The following is a 15,580-nucleotide window of genomic DNA, read 5'->3' on the forward strand; positions in this document are numbered from 1 at the left end:
TTTGGATACTGGTGGCTTAAGAAGTTGGATGCAGCCCTTGTGAGTATGGAAAAACATGGATACATCCTATCGTGTATTCATGTTTTCCAGGACTCTCTAGGGCTGCATCCAACTTCTTCAGCCACCAGTATTCAAATGCTTAGGGTAAAGGGTAAATTTTGCAGCTTTCATACCTTATTTTATATTATACGTCATGCTTAGAGATGAGGGAATATACAGTAAAGATGAAGTGAAGCGCTTCGTCCCTATCTGTATTCTGCTCATCGGGCTGCAGCGCTTTGAAGTGTGCACCGCTCCGTGCTGCTTATTCCCAGGTGCTGGGAAAAGATGGATCCCGTCCTGGGAATCTTCTCCTAGTTTCCCAGGATGGGATCCATCTTTTTTCCAGCACCTGGGAAGGAGCGGCACAGAGCAGAGCACACTTCAAAGCGTTGCATCCCGATGAGCGGAATACAGATAGGGACGAAACGCTTTGCTTCGTCCTTACTGTATATTCGTTCATCTCTAGTCATGGTGCTTTTTTCAGTACAAAGTGATCTTTTATTATCTTCAGTTTGTGCTACCTGGGCGGGGCTTCACGAGGGCAGCGCCACTTAGCCCTGCCCACATCGACGCTGTAGGACATGCCCCTTCTGTGACATCATCAGTACATAGGCCCCCTCCCCTCTATGGCCATTGAAATGGACTTGCCAGAAGGACTAGGCACCACCTCCTCTAGGCCAGGCTATTTCAATGACCACCGAGGGGGTGGAGCCTATGCGGCGATGACATCACAGAGGGAGGGGGCCTACGAGGGTGGGCAGGGCTAAGTGGCGCTGCTGCTGTGAAGTCCCACCCAGGTAGCACAATCCGCAGATGATAAAAGATCACTTTTCACTGGAACAAGCACCATGCCGTATAATGTAAAATACGGTATGAAAACTGCTAAATTTACCCTTTACACCTGTGTAGAGAAGTCAGAATGCAAAAAGGGGGTGACAGTGTCACTTTAACTGAGAATGCCCCTTTAAAAACACCTGCCTAATATTGTGTGAGTTATGTGCGGTTCCCCGTGCATGGACTCCAGAAGAGATCTAATGGCATCCAGCATTAACCTTTTCAGACCAGATGGGCTAACCTTTATGAAAAATAATGTTGGGCACCCAAGACCCTGTGGTTGTCTTTCCTTGAACCACTTTTTGTAGGTACCATCCATTACCGCCTGGGATGCCCCATTTGTCATTTAGACCTCAAATTTTGTTGGGCAGATCCTTTCACTTGACATTTTTTCCTGCTTATAATACTTAAAGTGTATCTGTCCCATTGATAAACGTTTGACATGTCCTAAATCCCGAGAATAAGTAGAGAGAGAAGCATATGGCTGAGCACTTCTCTTCCTGCTCTCTGTCTATGGGACAAAGATAGACCACAAGATATGCATTATGAGTGCCTTGGTCACATGAAACAGAAATGGGAGAGGACACACTTAGCCTTCACTTTTCCCAACCCTATTTTGGTGTACAATTCCCGAAACCATCATAGGTTCAAAGCTACCTTTCTATTATTTCATTGACAAATTGAAAAACCGAAGATAAATGTTAACAATTATTACGTAAGACCAATGTACAGATCCGATACCAATATGAACACACAGTATTAACAGCCATAGGATATATAGCTGAAACAGCTGTTTATAAGTTGGCCACTAGGGGCAGAATGGAACAATTTGCATGTTCCTGCCCAATATCTGAGACGAAAGCTCTATTTACTGCTTGCTTGACTATGTTATAGAAGTGAGCATGTCCATAGAATAAAATCTGCCCCCCAAACCGCTTAGATCGTCGGATAGCTGCTTTTAAAGTGACACTGTCACCCCCTTTTTGCACTCTGACTTCTCTACACAGGTGTACGGGGTAAATTTAGCAGTTTTCATACCTTATTTTATATCATACGTCATGGTGCTTGTTCAAGTAAAAGGTGATCTTTTATTAACTGCAGATTGTGCTAAGTGGGCGGGGCTTCACGGCAACTGCACCACGTAGCCTCACCCACAGTGCCACAGTAGTCCCCGCCCCTCTGTGATGCCATTGTCACATAAGCCCCGCCCCCTCAACACCCATTGGTATGGGCCGACCCAGAGGGAGCGAGTCCTAGACCTTTAGGCCAGCCTGTTTCAATGGCCTGTGTCACATTGGCATGACCTAGAGTGTCTGTGCCATAGGCCTGCACCGCCTCTCCGTTGCTCCTCCTCAACATCTTCATCATTAAGAATACCCCAGACAGGATTTCTCCTATTCATCACTTGACTGAACACTTCACAGATGCCTTAACGATCCAGCATCTGTGCAGTGTTTAGACAGGTGATGAGAAGGAGGAATCCAGCCCAGGGGTTCCTAATGGTGAAGAGGGCGGGGAGGATGGACAGAGAGGCGTTTCAGGCCTAGGGCATAGACACTCTAGACCACACCAGTTTGACACAGGGCTGCAAGTTTAAAAGTAATTTTTTAGGACAATAACTGCATCAACAACTGCTGAAAGGACCCCAGGACAGATCTTGGATTAAAAGCAGCTATCCGAAGGTACAGGTGGTTTTTTTTTGGGGGGGGGGGGGATTGTGGGTGCAGAGTCACTTTAAGTTGTACAGATTTTAACATTGCTATAAATTGGTAACCTGTGCCTGTTCTCTGTAAGGCAGACTAAGCTGAAGCCTTTGGGCCTTACAGTGAGTGGGGCCCATCATAAGTAAAATTTTGCAACAATACTCCAGTAGGGAAGATAATCTGTATACAAAGTTATTGCAAACCTTTTAAAGGGGTTTAACTACATAGATAGCTTGACGTAAAGGAGCCTGCTGAGCCATCAGTATGACAGGTAATAAAAGGGCTGTACTGCTTTGCACATGGGGAGCACTACAGGTAATGGCTTTCTCTTAAGCTGGAAAGCATGCACATCCCTAAGGTCTGCCATATGTGTACACGCTCCTCTAGTCAGTAGCAAGTCATCAATTATGACCAATGGCAATCTGTTCTACTACTTGGGTCATTGTTCAGACATGATGGAGTATCGTGGAGGTCCCCAGGTTCTAAAGACCAATCTATTCTCACTAACTACTATAGCAGTGAGAGACTTCTGACTGGTGAATAGAAAACTATAACAGAAAAAGAGGCCATGTTGGCCTTATCAACCAGTATATGCCCAGTGGGGAACTGGCATGGAGTATGGTCTGGTTACTAGCACCACCCACCTGTGTTATAGTTGCTGATGCCAGTCGTCAGTCCCAGGGGTAGTAAACCATGTACATAGACACACCGTGCATTGCTTGTTATTACTAATTACCGGAATGTGCTTTTTGGAGCTGTCACAATGCACCGTGAAGCTGTGACAACCTGTGTGTGCAAGTCAATATCAATTAGAGTGCAGCCAATCATATCGCTAGTTAGCGGCGGTGTGATGGTAAAGAGGTCTCCTACCACATCCACTACTGCAGTCCTGTTAGCAGAAACATCATCGTCAATAACTATATTTGGGGATTATATGACTGGTAATACTCATATACTCTATAGTGTTATTGTAAGAGTGATTCAAATTCAGCCCCCATTTAGGGCTCGGTTGCAGCCCATCTCTTTGTGGAGAACGCCTAGCTTGTTCTTCCTTTACCTGCTTGGCAATGTCTCCAGAGAAAGTATTCTTCAATTAAGTTGCCCAGAGCTGGACCCCCTATGTACGTGGGTCCCATAGAAACAGCTTTGGTCTAAGATCAGAGATCCAACCATACCAAGTGCACCAACTTTGTTGGTAATGTTAGCAATGTCTTTATTCCCAGAGTCTCATGAGTGAGACCCTCCGTGATCAATAACTTTTGACATGTCAAGGTTATTTCAAATGACAGTAACACTTTAAATGGAAACAGTCTGGGGGGGGGGGGGGGGGAAGAAACATATTAAAAGTTTTCTCAGTCGGAGTTGGAGTGTTGTCAACCTGATCAAACAGGAGAAAGGTATGGAAGAAAGCCATGCTTAGTGTGTTCTCTACCGACTCCTAGTTATGTGACCAAAATGGTGGTAAAGTTTATGGGGTCATCTCGCTCATATAGACCGAGTGGTAGAGAGGCTGTGGCATTGTGCATATCTGCCATCCTGCAGAACTGGAGTCATAGATCTGCTGTACCACCACTAGCGATGGCTTAAGCTGCACCAGGGAGGGTGGTCTTCACCAGTGCCTACGGTAAGGCAGGATGGAGTTGCTGTGACAGGCGACCCCCAGGTTGCTACCCCTGGCTTGGCTTGCTAGCAGTGGCAGGTGATGTGCAGCTAGGTAGGCAAGTTGGAAGACAGCAGGACTCACGACTGGAACCACAGACGGCTGGAACCACCACTGGGCAGGAATCACGGGCAGTAATCACGGAAGATCTAGGACCACACACTAATGGGTAGTATGCAGAGGCTTCAACACAAGAGCTAGGGAAGGGCAGGAATTTATACTAGGAGACTGCTATTCAGCAGCCAATCAAGGGCGTGCTGGTCGTTCAAATTCAAGCTGAGCTGGCGCACGTGCGCCCTAGGAGTCAGAGGCGTGCATCGGCAGAAAGAAAAAGAGGAGGGGGCGGCATCTCCAGAGAAGTGAGGGAAAGGGAAGGGGACCAGAGCAGCTGGCCGAGAGGTAAGTGCTGCTGCGTAACAGTGATCCTTATATCAGGTGATGGTGGCTGGCTGTCAATAGCAGGACATGTAATGGGCACCTTAACATCAAATGTCCATCTGCTAAGCATCTAGAAATAGTCGAGGCAGAGACCAGGATGGGTAGTAAAGGGTCCGCCTGTGTCTGGCTGGTGGACAAGGAAACTGTGATAGCTGCTCATGCTTCTTTGCTAATTGGTGGATCAAATGGCCATTTTTATTGTTTTTCTGTCCGAACCATTTGGAGCCCATTTGATATGTGTGCATGTATTATAACCATCGCTCCCAACCTCTCCAAACAGATAGGGTAGAATGGCCTAGATGGTGGACAATTCCTTGACGTAACTATCCTGCTTCTTTGCCCCCCTCTCAATGTTGGTCAACTGGGAAAGTGCATAATAGAGGCTGCCAATGTCTAGCAGTCAATGGTCTCTCACCAAGAGCTAAGCCACCCAAAAGTTGCCTCTAAGGGCCCTACTACACGGGACGGTTATTGTGCGAAAAATCATTATATCGTTTGAATTTAAGCGATTTGAGCGATTTTTAGCGATTAACGACTAACGATAAACGATCACAAACGAGATTGTTTATCGTTGACCTGAAATCGTTCACCATATTACACAGAACGATGGTCGTTAGTTACTATGATCGCTATTGGGATCGTTACTATGATCGTTTGCTCCATCTGTTCCCAGCAAGACAATGAACGATGTCCAATTACACTGAACGATTAGTGAAAAAATGTGAAACTTGCGTGAACAAATGTGGAAATTGTTCATTGTTTTGCTGGAATCAGATGGAGTAAACGATCATTTTAACGATCGCAATAACAATCGTAGTAACAATCATACCCTAAGAGCCTAATAGGACTATAGAGATAATAATATTATGCCCTTTTTGGCAAGACATAGTGTCTGCACACTAAAGGCCCTATTCCATGGGCCGACCGTGAGGAGCAAATGAGAGCTATTAGCGCTCGTTTGCTCCTTGTTCCCTGCTCGCTATCGCCACTATTCTGTGAGGCAGCAGCGAGCGGGTGAGGCCGGGGGGGGGGGGGGGCACGAAGAAGGGGGGGGGGGCTGCTCAGGTGATCACTGATCGTCCGGGCAGCCCATAGGGGATAGTGGCGGTCTGCTACTGCCGCTCCTATTCCATGGAGCGACGGCAGCAGATCGCTTCTATCCTGGTCGTTTGTCTTTCAACACGTTTGAAAGACAAACGACGCAACGATCAGCCGACAGGAACAATGTCGGTTGATCGTTGCCTTTTATTCCACAGGACGATTATCAGCTGAAACGGCCGATATCGGCCGAGTATGGCTGATTATCGTTCCATGGAATAGGGCCTTTAGTTTTCTAGGAATCTCACATTTTGATCTTGGAGAACAAGACATGGTGGAGATGCATGCTGGTGCAAATAGGTCTGAGAGAGCAAAGAACCCAATGTCTATAATATTATGATTCCTGATTCGACCAGTTTCTAATTCCACCGATAAGCTAAGATATAAAAGATTTCCTGCAAAACTGAGCATACAATTTCTTAGAAGTGTGTGGGTACGGAGCATCCATTCCAAGACTGTGCCTTTGCGGCACTATTTTTAGTCTTGTTTTGTTCTTTGGACATCTATAGAGATTATCCTGTCTAATTAATTTACTCATTCCTACATGCATTCCCACCAGCCTAATAAAAATCCCCACTCCGGGACCACTAATATTCATTACCTTCATTCCACCCTCTCCTCCTGTCAGTCGTCATCTCCCATCTGTTCCTCCTTTCCAGGGTTTCATCATATAACTCACTCCTATTCCAAATTCCAATTTTCTGAATAGTGTCTTGCTGTATATATATTGATTCACACTGGAGCTATGACAGCAGAAGAGCAGTGCCCACAATAGTCTGGGTGCCAAGGAGTCTGTGCCAGCAGATGGAATCCCAGCAACCCCCAATGCATGCATCTTGTTTACAAAGTCATGGCTATAAATCGCTGGAACGTTTGCCGATGGAGGAGATATAATTAAAGAGATTTCATTTACATTTCACACTTAATCAGGACAATTTGCAAACTTGCATTTGGCAAATGAGTTTTTTTTTTCTTGCAATGGACAAAAGGAGATAGGATCTATAATGGTTTTATAATCCCTTGGGATCAGAAAAGCAAAAAAGAAATGATCGGTTACAGCTAGAGATGAGCGAACCGGGTTCGGGTTCGGGTTCGAGACAATCCGAACCCGAACGATCGGCATTTGATTAGCTGGGGCTGCTGAAGTTGGATAAAGCTCTAAGGTTGTCTAGAAAACATGGATACAGCCAATGACTATATCCATGTTTTCCACTTAGCCTTAGGGCTTTATCCATCTTCAGCAGCCACCGCTAATCAAATGCCGAAAGTTCGGATTCGGATGGACTTGAGCATGCTCCAGGTTCGCTCATCTCTAGTTACAGCACATCGCTGTAAACACACATCATCTTAAACTTTTTTCTTATGTAATGTCTACTGACTTTGTGAGACCTACCATGGATCAACAGAGACCTGCGGAGACAAACCTTGAGGGCTCTATTACATAGAGTGATCATCAGCTGATAGTTGGTTTAGGTTTGGACCTAAAACCGGGCACAGACTGAGCATCGCTACATGTAATAGCGAAGCACGGCCAACGGCTGATGATTGCCCAAACACACGACACCTTACTTCTCCCCACTGCCGTTCTTCTCTCCTGTGCTCCACAGCTTCCTTGTCCCGGCGGCTCCAGTGTCTGAGCATCTTGTCAGCTGACAGGCCGCTCAGCCAATCACAGACCGCGGCGGTCCCATCCTGTGATTGGCTGAGTGGCCTCTCAGCTGACAGGAAGCTCAGACACTGCAGCTGCTGGGATCAGGAAGCTGCGGAGCATAGGAGAGAAGACCGGGAGTGGGGAAAGGTAAGGTGTCAGGTGTTTGGGTAATGGCTTTATGGACATCACTAACAATGTCCATGCAGATTGGCGCTCATTTACTAGAATGATCGGGCCGTAGTCGGCCCATGTAATAGGACACTGACACTTGATCAGTAAAGGGCCCTATTACATGGCAATTTATGCCTGCCATTTATATCTCTGTAGACTCTGTGAACTTCAAAGTCTAAGGGGCCTATTCCATGAAGCGATAATAGGCCGAATCGCCCCTGCGTGGAATAGCGATGCGTGGTGGGCGACCGACGATCTCACAAACACCATACATTATCTACACATGTTGCAGGGCTTCTCCTGCGCACATCCTTCCTCCAGGTCCTGTGCGCAGCAGCAACTTCGGTGCAGCCTTTCTTAGCAGAAAGACCGCTCAGCCAATCACTGGCCAGGACCGCCGCGGCCAGTGATTTGCTGAGCTTTCTGTCAGCTCAGACAGGCCGCACCGAAGCTGCTGCTGCGCGCGGGACCGGGAGGAAGAAGGAGCGCAGGAGAAGACCTGCAACATGTTTAGGTAATGTATGGCGTTTAAACAAGGGCTGCAAGGACATCGGTAACAATGTCCCTGCAGCCCCCGCTAAACGATTATTAGGCCGTGGAGTAGGCCCAGTAAACAAGCGCACATCTAGTAGATTGGCTCTCGTTTATATTATTGATCGGGCCCCCATCGGCCCGTGGAATAGGACCTAATAAATGTGCACACAGACCATTTCTAGCCACAGATAAACATATCCAGGACCATAAGGAAAATATCCAACTTCATCCCCCGGTATTCAAATGCCAGACAATTGAACACGAGCTGTGTTTATCTCTAATTGCAGTCCTTCTGCTTTTTCACTGTCGCTAAAACTGAATTAAAGACGCACGAGTAAAGGTGATCATACATATTAGTGAAATTTCGTCCAGACCTGTCATCCTTGGCCATTGAGTGACTAATATGTTTGGAGGCCATTTGATTTCCTCTGTAGGAATGTTGGATTTCAATTGTCTTACCCTATTGTTCACAGATAAGTTGCCACTGCTCTCCCCTGAAAATACATGAACATTCATCCTAATGCAACGTCCAAGTGTATAGAGGGGATTTAGAATTAAGGTATATGACATGGGTTTCTAAACTGCGGCCCTCCAGCTGTTACAAAACCACAATTCCCCTCATGCCCTTAGGCATGATGGGAAGTGTAGTATTGCAACAGCTGGAGGGCCGCAGTTTGAAGACACATAGTATATGGCCACCTTAAGGGAGCATGGTGTCAAGAAAAGTCTTGTCGGGAGAGAAGGATGTGGTAATGTAGAAAACCGCGGCCCGATTCCCGTGTATGGTGCCACTCTATTCATGGTTACCGGGCCAGGGGTGAAGCACTGGAGGCGGACCGGCCTGCCCCCAGTGGGAGGAAACCCCCGCCCCTCCATGACGTGGCTCCATTAGAATCAAGGACCGCGGCACTTGCTTCACAGTGTCGGCACTGTTCGTTCATGTGTGATTTTAAAGAGAGTTTATCTCATGGTACATTGTTTTAAAGGCACATGGGAAGTGTTCAGACAAGTAAGGAATATGAGAAACCCTCCCCAGGGGCATTCCTAATGGTGAATAGGGCTGGGGGGAGGGACTGAGAGACAGTCCAGGCCTAGGGCATGGGTACTGTAGAACACGCCATTTTGACACAGGGCTGCTAGTTTAGTTTTTTAGGACAATAACTGCATCACCTGCTGAACGGACCCCAGGACAGATCTTAAAAGCACCCACGGTACAAGAGCTTTTTTTTTTTTTTTTTTTTTTTTGGGGGGGGGGGGGGGGGGGGGGGGTGGGCAGATTGTGGGTACAGAGTTACTTTAAACTAATGTGAACACCTTACAAAAAACCTTCCTGGCTTTATATACAAGTCAATGTTAGGATTGTTTTGGTACATAGAAAAGTGAACTGGAGAACCTCTGGTTAAAAATTACTTAGTGCTACAGCTACAGAGGTCCCAATGCTCAGTATACACCTACTTGTAGTTTTATGGTTTGGGGTCAGGCTGGCAATTGAGCTGTAATGTTCTCTATTGTTGCATAAATTCATACTATAGTCCGAGTGTACGACTTTAGAGCATACACTCCATTCTCCTCCAGTTTCCCACCAGAGGATATTATTCTCTTCCCTCCATCTGTACAGAAGTTGAACTACTTTGTATTCTTTGTTGTGAACACGACGCACACAGGACATAACCTCAATAAGATCTAACAGGTTATTTGTGAATCTATCCATAAGAAATAGATCCTCCCGGTGTGTGATTGGCTCCAGTCATGTCCCTATGGACCTCTGTGACTTTGTTGTATTAGGTTCTCATTACTATATCACCACTTACATCCACTGGAGAATCACCATATTAACAGGCAATTTGTTGCAGCCTCAGGACAGGATAGCATCACATACCGTACGGCCACAGGGGAGTTGCTACACCGCACGTCTGGACTACAGACAAACCATGTCTGCAAATAAGCAGTAATGAATGCAATTACGTAAGACTTTGTTCTTAGTATGTTGATGCCAACCTACAGAAAGCTTTAACATGAAGGCATATCTAGAGCTAAAACACTGTCAATACATCAATGGCTCAATATGTCATCTGTTCCTTGCTGAGTGACAAATGGTTCTTTATTTCTGTGGAGATCATGAATATCTAAGACGGCCAGAGGGGACATGTAGATGAGTGTGACTGATCAGTCGTGAAGCACCGTCCACAAAGCATCCTTTATCCTTTAATGTCCATCCTTTGGTCTGCAGACACTTCACAGTGGCTCTCGGGAAACAATACTTCCTGTTTTTTTATTTTATTTTTTTTGAAGGACTAGACCAGTGGTTGAACCAAAGTATACCTACAGAGCCTACAGCCTACAGCCTACATCGTCCTAAAAATACACTGTAATCGAGTTCCCGGTTATAAGAAGGCAAGAGCAGACCAATATAATATAGACAAACACTTATGCCTTTCCTTCTCACATAGTAGTAGAACAGTCTCAGTGATTGCAGTTCTCTAGATAGGCACAGAAGTGCGGTGGTTACTTTTACAGAAGGTGACAACGTTTTTTGAACTTACAGGTAGTGTTGAGAGGGCTTAAAGAACTGTTCGGGTTCGGCAATGTTCTCCAAACAAGAACGCTCAGAATTTGACTCCCGGTGGCTGGTAAAGTTGGAAGCCGCCCTCGGTAGTCCTGGAAAACATAGATATAACCATTGGAATTTAACTCCTTCAGCCATGTTCAGATTCATAGAGCTTTGCTGAACAAATTGGCAAGTCCACTCAATGCCACTTACACATAATAAAACTGTAGTAGCTGGCCGCATAAGTAGTTTTTGCTGTACTATGGCCCACTTTTGTTTTGCCTGGTTTTAGGTGACGTCATTGTCTATTTAATGGTGTATTCCCACAGGGATAAAACTGTTTTCAAACCTTCGATCAAAGGCCCTATTACACGTATCGATTATCGTGTTTAGATTTTTTTTATAACGTTCGATCACTAGTGATAACTACTGATTTAGTAGCAAACGATTCTGACGTTATTACATCCAACGACTGCTTTTATGAACAATTATTCTTGCTTCGTTATACGGCCGCTAATCGTTTTTCACGAACAACCCACACAGCATGTTTTATCTTAATAGACTTAATAGACAAACAGATATGCAACGATCGTCAAACTACCAACAATGTTTTTTTTTTTTTTTACTTCAAAGACATGGATGAACAACTTTTTGTTCGTCGTTTCGATTACATGGGCAGATCACCGCTCATTTTCGGTCATTATTATGAACTTTTAGGGTATGTTTCCACTGAGTTAAAGCGGCGGAGCCCCCACCATCCTCAGTTAGTCAATAGGATGCTGCACGCTCCTCTGCTCTCCGCTCTCCCATCCCATTGACACACTGAGGCAGGCGGGATTCAGTGGCGGGGGCTCTGCCGTGGAATTCTGCTGCTTTTACTCAGTGTGAACATACCCTGTTCAGTTCACACAAAACCACACCCAATGGCAATGATCAGACTGTTATCTCGTACTGACCCTGATGTATTTTGCTGCCAATTTAGCGCCTGGTAGACTACCTTCGAAAACTAGTAATTCAAAACACAGGTTAGTTCGGCACTCCATCAGTGGGTGGTGCACGTAGATGAGAACAAGTCCCTCGTAATATAACATATAATTCTCGGCACTCACCAGTTCAGTTTATGCGGTTTTATTGTATCCGTTATTTATGCGTTTCGTCTAATACGCCTTTATCAACTGTCTAACATAGTATGTCCTGGCTAATTATTTAAAGAAGAAACAACATACGTCGTCACGTTCTCAGTCACATGATGCGTTACCTTAAATCACATAGTATACAGGTAAATCAACCAAATATAATGTAGTAAATACGCATTTTCCATCAGCCGAGTGTGGATGTAGTAAATGTTTTGCAGTATCTTATTGTTGATATTTTCTTAATTAGAATTGCTTCTCCCCATAGTAATAACATCAATCAAAAACATATGTCCGCAGGGTAAGGAACCTTCCATCCCCCGGATCCTCTTGTAGGTGGATTCTAAGTGATAAAGAGAAAATAAAGAGAAAATAAAGTTGGTTAAACCACACGTAAAATCTGATATTCACGATTCATACCCTTTGGTTCTACTGTCTGAAGCGTGTGGATCCAAAAAGCTTCCCTTCTAAGGAGCAGTTTTTTCAGATCCCCCCCTCTCTTAGGTAGCTGAACTTGTTCTATTATTTGAAACCGCAATTGTGAGATGGCATGGTTTTTTTCTTTAAAGTGATATGGCACTGGTAGTAACACATTGTTACACCGAATGGTAGATTTATGTTTCCCGACTCTGTCCCAAACAGTCTGCATTGTTTCGCCCACATACAGTAGCCCACACGGGCATTTCAGTAAATATATCACATTTTTAGATGTACATGTATAGTAACCTTTTATATCATATGCTTTACCTGTGTGTGGGTGTAACCCTTTTTTGTTTCATGGATTGATACAATAAAACCGCATAAACTGAACTGGTGAGTGCCGAGAATTATATGTTATACCTTCGAAAACTAGACCCCGCTAAGTTATACCAGTAGATGACTCCACTTTACCACCCTCTTTATTGTCTAAGAGGACAAGTTCACTGCTTACAGAATAATCCTAATTAGGCCCCTATTAAGACTCCATGGCAGTGGCGGACATATCACTTGTGCAGCCTGTTCAGCTGCACAGGGGCCCAGGCCAACAGAGGGGCCCACAGGGCTTGGACTCAGCAACAGGTCATATGGGGGCCTGAGATGCCAGCAGCCATGGCCCGCCCCACATACCACACTCCTCTATTGGATATGTCAGCCACGTCCGGCCGCAGTGGCACCACGCTCCTGCCCTGCCCTGGGATGTGCGCACCAGTGACATCACTTGGTGGTTGGCGATCACGACATTGAGCACCCTGATGACCTGAGGGACCACTGGGGAGACAGGTGGGGTATTGTATGTGGGGATGTGGGCAGCCAGGATGGGTAGTGTGTGGGGATAAGCGGCAGCCAGGAATGTGGTGGCATGGTGGCATGTTTATGGGGGGGGGGGGGGGGGGCTAGGAACATTTTTTGCACAGTGGCCCTATGCAGTCTGTGTCCGCCCCTGCCGCATGGACTAGGCCATACTTACAGGCCTAAATTTTCAAGCCACTATACCGGCCTGCAGGGAAATTAATTTCCACTTTAGCTATTCACCAGCTTATCAGGACTTCTGGTTCAATAGTTTTTATTGAAATGTTCACAAAATTTTTAAACGTACAACAAAAATAAAGTGTAATTATACCAGGTGTACAAAACATATAGAATGTATATAACAAATTTGTACTGGTTATATCAAATATAAAAAAGTATAGAATCATGAAGAACAAAAGAAAAGGAACAAAAGAAAGGGAACAACAGGTGTTCAAATTACTATTATCAAGTTGAACTTATCAGGACTTCTTATCAGCTTCCAAAACAGATTGTGCAATAGCCGTCTTTGGACTTGAACATCATCTACCATAATCTAACAAATTTAAAGGCATATTCTATTTGTTTACTGATTGTCACAAATTTTTGATATTTTTACATAAGAGCTTATATCAACTCTGAATTATAGGTGCAAATTCTTTTCAAAATCCTATCGGAGCAGAAAGTTCTAGACCGGGGCATATTCGTGTCTCGGCTTTCTTCTGAGAGCGACAAATGATGTTATTTTAGAAATGCTTGGATACATTATAAATATTATAAGTCTTTGATGCTCTTTGGAAATTTTAAATGAAAGAAAAAACACCCTATAATAGGGTTGGATAATGCGCTTTCCAATGCCTTTATTTCCCTGCCATTCCCCACTGTTACTTTGAATTAGAATTTAGAATAGTTGATTGTGTTAGGACTTCATATTAACACTTGTATATTATGCTGGTTCCATATGCAGAACAGCAAGTGATGAGTCTGAAGTCTCTGAATTTTGATTTATATACAGTATATTATCTGTTTAGTTTTTATACCCGCTTGTGAGACGAGCCAGTCTTTGGCAGGACTAGACAATCACATAATGTGTATGGTGATGTAAAGGAACCCTGGACCTGAATGGAATACAGGGACAGATAGTGTGAACCCTAGAGCTAGGTCCCCCTAAGACTGTCCCTACCTACTTTTCAGCCAGAACCTAGGTGGTCAGGCTGGAATAAATAAAGAATAGTCAAGCAGATACAGGTCAAACCAGAGATAGTAGAAGAGTACAAAAGAAGCAGGAAAAAATAGAGGTCAGAAGGTCATGCAAAGAGGTCAAAATTATTCGATCGAACAGTATTCGCTCATCACTAGTCAAAATAACAAGCAATCCAATCCAATCCAAAATGCCAGCTCAAGTTACAAGAGACTATTGCAAGCAATGTCCCAGAGCACAAGTGGACTTCTTATGAGATTGATGCCGGAGTCCCAGTCCAGGGTGTAATTGGACCAGCCTTCTGATGTCCAGATCACACACAACACAGACTGGCAGGGAAAAAAGATAGGTGGAGAAGGCAAGTGTCCATCACTATTCAGTCTAAACCATCTGCAGTCCAGCACTAGGCTAGCAGAAGAAACCAGACGGGTGTGGTAGAACCTGTCAATCACCACACAGCAAGTGCTGGAATAAGACAGAGCTCAGACTGGTAGAAAACATTCATGTTGAATCATAGCCAAAAGCACAGTCTTGATCATACTTTACAGGCTGCACTGAGGTGTGAACAGGCTTGGACATAACAGGTAATCTCCTAACTCTTTGATGGAAGATATTTGAGAAGAATTGTGCATGTTGCATTTAAAATACCCAGCGCTTTTGTATTTGAGAAGGTAGGCTGACACCAGCTTTTTGTCCTTGTACCATTCAGCTAAATGTTTGACTTACATGGCTAACCTAAGTGGCTCATAATGTTCATAGGTGCTGAAGTACAATAAGCTCCTCACATTGATAACCCCTACCATGGATACCTAATGAATGTGTCATCTGATTCTTAATTGAGACTTGCACATGTTTGGAAGGGACTGGAATATAGGAAAATAGGGATTGTATATTATACACCTAAATATTATGAATTAAGGTAACCATGCAAATGAGAGCTGTCGGGGAATCTTTTCTGAATAGAGAAGAAGGGGAAGGTAAGCTGCAAATGAAACTGGTGGTTGAAAGTTAACATGCCTGATCCTTCTCTCCCTCAGCTCCATAAAGAAAGGGAGATTTGGGATGATCCCATATATATTAGATGGTTGGTTGATGCCAAAATTGGTTTGGCCGACACATCCCTAATGTGTATGGGGGCCTATAGCGAACAGAGAGAACAGTTTAATAAAAGATGGTCATACCACATGCTAAACTTTAGGGACTGGGGCATGAGTGTTTGGGGTGGTCTGTGGTGGCTTCTCCCTATCCCTCCAGCCTCTCGCTGTTTAAAGGGAACCTATACCAAGACAATGCTATCTAAT

The sequence above is a fragment of the Dendropsophus ebraccatus genome, chromosome 1 (assembly GCF_027789765.1).
Source record: "Dendropsophus ebraccatus isolate aDenEbr1 chromosome 1, aDenEbr1.pat, whole genome shotgun sequence".
Lineage (NCBI taxonomy): Eukaryota > Metazoa > Chordata > Amphibia > Anura > Hylidae > Dendropsophus > Dendropsophus ebraccatus.